This window comes from Somniosus microcephalus, chromosome 33, assembly GCF_052327205.1.
Source record: "Somniosus microcephalus isolate GS21.2 chromosome 33, FLI_Smic_1.0, whole genome shotgun sequence".
Classification (NCBI taxonomy): Eukaryota; Metazoa; Chordata; class Chondrichthyes; order Squaliformes; family Somniosidae; genus Somniosus; species Somniosus microcephalus.
In genome coordinates, this window is record NC_141019.1 from 38,069,163 (window position 1) to 38,075,643 (window position 6,481).

A 6,481-nucleotide genomic window follows, 5' to 3' on the forward strand; every position below is an offset into this window, starting at 1 on the left:
ACAGGCTCGAGGGGGGCTGAATGGCCTCCTCCTGTTCCTAACGTAACAGGCTCAAAGGGGCTGAATGGCCTCCTCCTGTTCCTAATGTAACAGGCTCGAGTGGGCTGAATGGCCTCCTCCTGTTCCTAATGTAACAGGCTCGAGAGGGGCTGAATGGCCTCCTCCTGTTCCTAATGTAACAGGCTCGAGGGGGGCTGAATGGCCTCCTCCTGTTCCTAATGTAACAGGCTCGAAGGGACTGAATGGCCTCCTCCTGTTCCTAATGTAACAGGCTCGAAGGGGCTGAATGGCCTCCTCCTGTTCCTAATGGAACAGGCTCGAGGGGGCTGAATGGCCACCTCCTATTCCTAATGTAACAGGTTCGAGGCCGCTGAATGGCCTCCTCCTGTTCCTAATGTAACAGGCTCGAGGGGCTGAATGGCCTCCTCCTGTTCCTAATGTCCTAATGTAACAGGCTCGAGGGGGCTGAATGGCCTCCTCCTGTTCCTAATGGAACAGGCTCGAGGGGGCTGAATGGCCACCTCCTATTCCTAATGTAACAGGTTCGAGGCCGCTGAATGGCCTCCTCCTGTTCCTAATGTAACAGGCTCGAGGGGCTGAATGACCTCCTCCTGTTCCTAATGTAACAGACTCGAGGGGCTGAATGGCCTCCTCCTGTTCCTAATGTAACAGACTCGAGGGGCTGAATGGACCGCTCCTGTTCCTAATGTAACAGGCTCGAGGCGGCTGAATGGCCTCCTCCTGTTCCTAATGTAACAGGCTCGAAGGGGCTGAATGGCCTCCTGTTCCTAATGTAACAGGCTCAAGGGGGCTGAATGGTCTCCTCCTGTTCCTAATGTAACAGGCTCGAGGGGGGCTGAATGGCCTCCTCCTGTTCCTAACGTAACAGGCTCAAAGGGGCTGAATGGCCTCCTCCTGCTCCTAATGTAACAGGCTCGAGGGGGCAGAATGGCCTCCTCCTGTTCCTAATGTAACAGGCTCGAGGGAGCTGAATGGCCTCCTCTTGTTCCTAATGTAACAGGCTTGAGGGGGGCTGAATAGCTTCCTCCTGTCCCTAATGTAACAGGCTTGAGGGGGCTGAATGGCCTCCTCCTGTTCCTAATGTAACAGGCTCGAGGGGCTGAATGGCCTCCTCCTGTTCCTAATGTAAGAGGCTCGAGAGGGGCTGAATGGCCTCCTCATGTTCCTAATGTAACAGACTCGAGGGGCTGAATGGCCTCCTCCTGTTCCTAATGTAACAAACTCGAGGGGCTGAATGGACTCCTCCTGTTCCTAATGTAACAGGCTCGAGGTGGCTGAATGGCCTCCTCCTGTTCCTAATGTAACAGGCTCGAAGGGGCTGAATCGCCTCCTGTTCCTAATGGATCAGGCTCAAGGGGGCTGAATGACCTCCTCCTGTTCCTAATGTAACAGGCTCGAGGGGGCTGAATGGCCTCCTCCTGTTCCTAATGTAACAGGCTCGAGGGGGCTGAATGGCCTCCTCCTGTTCCTAATGTAACAGGCTCGAAGGGGCTGAATGGCCTCCTCCTGCTCTTAATGTAACAGGCTCGAGGAGTCTGAATGGCCTCTTCCTGTTCCTAATGTAACAGACTCGAGGGGCTGAATGGCCTCCTCCTGTTCCTAATGAAACAGGCTCGAGAGGGGCTGAATGGCCTCCTCCTGTTCCTAATGTAACAGGCTCGAAGGGGCTGAATGGCCTCCTCCTGTTCCTAATATAACAGGCTTGAGGGGGCTGAATGGCCTCCTCCTGTTCCTAATGCAACAGGCTCGATGGGGCTGAATGGCCTCCTCCTGTTCCTAGTGTAACAGACTCGAGGGGCTGAATGGCCTCCTCCTGCTCCTAATGTAACACACTCTAGGGGCTGAATGGACTCCTCCTGTTCCTAATGTAACAGGCTCGAGGTGGCTGAATGGCCTCCTCCTGTTCCTAATGTAACAGGCTCGAAGGGGCTGAATGGCCTCCTGTTCCTAATGTAACAGGATCAAGGGGGCTGAATGGCCTCCTCCTGTTCCTAATGTAACAGGCTCTAGGGGGCTGAATGTCCTCCTCCTGTTCCTAATGTAACAGGCTCGAGGGGGCTGAATGGCCTCCTCCTGTTCCTCATGTATCAGGCTCGAGGGGGGCTGAATGGCCTCCTCCTGCTCTTAATGTAACAGGCTCGAGGAGGCTGAATGGCCTCGTCCTGTTCCTAATGTAACAGGCTCGAGGGAGCTGAATGGCCTCCTCCTGTTCCTAATGTAACAGGCTTGAGGGGGGCTGAATGGCTTCCTCCTGTTCCTAATGTAACAGGCTCGAGGGGGCTGAATGGCCTCCTCCTGTTCCTAATGTAACAGGCTTGAGGGGGCTGAATGGCCTCCTCCTGTTCCTAATGTAACAGGCTCGAGGGGGGCTGAATGGCCTCCTCCTGTTCCTAATGTAACAGGCTCGAGGGGGGCTGAATGGCCTCCTCCTGTTCCTAATATAACAGGCTCGAGGGGGCTGAATGGCCTCCTCCTGTTCCTAATGTAACAGGCTCGAAGGGGCTGAATGGCCTCCTCCTGCTCTTAATGTAACAGGCTCGAGGAGTCTGAATGGCCTCCTCCTGTTCCTAATGTAACAGACTCGAGGGGCTGAATGGCCTCCTCCTGTTCCTAATGTAACAGGCTCGAGGGGGCTGAATGGCCTCCTCCTGTTCCTAATGTAACAGGCTCGAGAGGGGCTGAATGGCCTCCTCCTGTTCCTAATGTAACAGGCTCGAGGGGGGCTGAATGGCCTCCTCCTGTTCCTAATGTAACAGGCTTGAAGGGGCTGAATGGCCTCCTCCTGGTCCCAATGTAACAGGCTCGAAAGGGCTGAATGGCCTCCTCCTGTTCCTAATGAAACAGGCTCGAGGGGGCTGAATGGCCACCTCCTGTTCCTAATGTAACAGGTTCGAGGCCGCTGAATGGCCTCCTCCTGTTCCTAATGTAACAGGCTCGAGGGGCTGAATGGCCTCCTCCTGTTCCTAATGTAACTGGCTCGAGGGGCTGAATGGCCTCCTCCTGTTCCTAATGTAACTGGCTCGAGGGGCTGAATGGCCCCCCCGTTCCTAATGTAACAGGGTCGAGGGGGCTGAATGACCTCCTCCTGTTCCTAATGTAACAGACTCGAGGGGCTGAATGGCCTCCTCCTGTTCCTAATGTAACAGGCTCGAGGCGGCTGAATGGCCTCCTCCTGTTCCTAATGTAACAGGCTCAAGGGGGCTGAATGGCCTCCTCCTGTTCCTAATGTAACAGGCTCGAGGGGGCTGAATGGCCTCCTCCTGTTCCTAATGGAACAGGCTCGAGGGGGCTGAATGGCCACCTCCTATTCCTAATGTAACAGGTTCGAGGCCGCTGAATGGCCTCCTCCTGTTCCTAATGTAACAGGCTCGAGGGGCTGAATGACCTCCTCCTGTTCCTAATGTAACAGACTCGAGGGGCTGAATGGCCTCCTCCTGTTCCTAATGTAACAGACTCGAGGGGCTGAATGGACCGCTCCTGTTCCTAATGTAACAGGCTCGAGGCGGCTGAATGGCCTCCTCCTGTTCCTAATGTAACAGGCTCGAAGGGGCTGAATGGCCTCCTGTTCCTAATGTAACAGGCTCAAGGGGGCTGAATGGTCTCCTCCTGTTCCTAATGTAACAGGCTCGAGGGGGGCTGAATGGCCTCCTCCTGTTCCTAACGTAACAGGCTCAAAGGGGCTGAATGGCCTCCTCCTGCTCCTAATGTAACAGGCTCGAGGGGGCAGAATGGCCTCCTCCTGTTCCTAATGTAACAGGCTCGAGGGAGCTGAATGGCCTCCTCTTGTTCCTAATGTAACAGGCTTGAGGGGGGCTGAATAGCTTCCTCCTGTCCCTAATGTAACAGGCTTGAGGGGGCTGAATGGCCTCCTCCTGTTCCTAATGTAACAGGCTCGAGGGGCTGAATGGCCTCCTCCTGTTCCTAATGTAAGAGGCTCGAGAGGGGCTGAATGGCCTCCTCATGTTCCTAATGTAACAGACTCGAGGGGCTGAATGGCCTCCTCCTGTTCCTAATGTAACAAACTCGAGGGGCTGAATGGACTCCTCCTGTTCCTAATGTAACAGGCTCGAGGTGGCTGAATGGCCTCCTCCTGTTCCTAATGTAACAGGCTCGAAGGGGCTGAATCGCCTCCTGTTCCTAATGGATCAGGCTCAAGGGGGCTGAATGACCTCCTCCTGTTCCTAATGTAACAGGCTCGAGGGGGCTGAATGGCCTCCTCCTGTTCCTAATGTAACAGGCTCGAGGGGGCTGAATGGCCTCCTCCTGTTCCTAATGTAACAGGCTCGAAGGGGCTGAATGGCCTCCTCCTGCTCTTAATGTAACAGGCTCGAGGAGTCTGAATGGCCTCTTCCTGTTCCTAATGTAACAGACTCGAGGGGCTGAATGGCCTCCTCCTGTTCCTAATGAAACAGGCTCGAGAGGGGCTGAATGGCCTCCTCCTGTTCCTAATGTAACAGGCTCGAAGGGGCTGAATGGCCTCCTCCTGTTCCTAATATAACAGGCTTGAGGGGGCTGAATGGCCTCCTCCTGTTCCTAATGCAACAGGCTCGATGGGGCTGAATGGCCTCCTCCTGTTCCTAGTGTAACAGACTCGAGGGGCTGAATGGCCTCCTCCTGCTCCTAATGTAACACACTCTAGGGGCTGAATGGACTCCTCCTGTTCCTAATGTAACAGGCTCGAGGTGGCTGAATGGCCTCCTCCTGTTCCTAATGTAACAGGCTCGAAGGGGCTGAATGGCCTCCTGTTCCTAATGTAACAGGATCAAGGGGGCTGAATGGCCTCCTCCTGTTCCTAATGTAACAGGCTCTAGGGGGCTGAATGTCCTCCTCCTGTTCCTAATGTAACAGGCTCGAGGGGGCTGAATGGCCTCCTCCTGTTCCTCATGTATCAGGCTCGAGGGGGGCTGAATGGCCTCCTCCTGCTCTTAATGTAACAGGCTCGAGGAGGCTGAATGGCCTCGTCCTGTTCCTAATGTAACAGGCTCGAGGGAGCTGAATGGCCTCCTCCTGTTCCTAATGTAACAGGCTTGAGGGGGGCTGAATGGCTTCCTCCTGTTCCTAATGTAACAGGCTCGAGGGGGCTGAATGGCCTCCTCCTGTTCCTAATGTAACAGGCTTGAGGGGGCTGAATGGCCTCCTCCTGTTCCTAATGTAACAGGCTCGAGGGGGGCTGAATGGCCTCCTCCTGTTCCTAATGTAACAGGCTCGAGGGGGGCTGAATGGCCTCCTCCTGTTCCTAATATAACAGGCTCGAGGGGGCTGAATGGCCTCCTCCTGTTCCTAATGTAACAGGCTCGAAGGGGCTGAATGGCCTCCTCCTGCTCTTAATGTAACAGGCTCGAGGAGTCTGAATGGCCTCCTCCTGTTCCTAATGTAACAGACTCGAGGGGCTGAATGGCCTCCTCCTGTTCCTAATGTAACAGGCTCGAGGGGGCTGAATGGCCTCCTCCTGTTCCTAATGTAACAGGCTCGAGAGGGGCTGAATGGCCTCCTCCTGTTCCTAATGTAACAGGCTCGAGGGGGGCTGAATGGCCTCCTCCTGTTCCTAATGTAACAGGCTTGAAGGGGCTGAATGGCCTCCTCCTGGTCCCAATGTAACAGGCTCGAAAGGGCTGAATGGCCTCCTCCTGTTCCTAATGAAACAGGCTCGAGGGGGCTGAATGGCCACCTCCTGTTCCTAATGTAACAGGTTCGAGGCCGCTGAATGGCCTCCTCCTGTTCCTAATGTAACAGGCTCGAGGGGCTGAATGGCCTCCTCCTGTTCCTAATGTAACTGGCTCGAGGGGCTGAATGGCCTCCTCCTGTTCCTAATGTAACTGGCTCGAGGGGCTGAATGGCCCCCCCGTTCCTAATGTAACAGGGTCGAGGGGGCTGAATGACCTCCTCCTGTTCCTAATGTAACAGACTCGAGGGGCTGAATGGCCTCCTCCTGTTCCTAATGTAACAGGCTCGAGGCGGCTGAATGGCCTCCTCCTGTTCCTAATGTAACAGGCTCAAGGGGGCTGAATGGCCTCCTCCTGTTCCTAATGTAACAGGCTCGAGGGGGCTGAATGGCCTCCTCCTGTTCCTAATGTAACAGGCTCGAGGGGGCTGAATGGTCTCCTCCTGTTCCTCATGTAACAGGCTCGAGGGGGGCTGAATGGCCTCCTCCTGTTCCTAACGTAACAGGCTCAAAGGGGCTGAATGGCCTCCTCCTGTTCCTAATGTAACAGGCTCGAGTGGGCTGAATGGCCTCCTCCTGTTCCTAATGTAACAGGCTCGAGAGGGGCTGAATGGCCTCCTCCTGTTCCTAATGTAACAGGCTCGAGGGGGGCTGAATGGCCTCCTCCTGTTCCTAATGTAACAGGCTCGAAGGGGCTGAATGGCCTCCTCCTGTTCCTAATGGAACAGGCTCGAGGGGGCTGAATGGCCACCTCCTGTTCCTAATGTAACAGGTTCGAGGCCGCTGAATGGCCTCCTC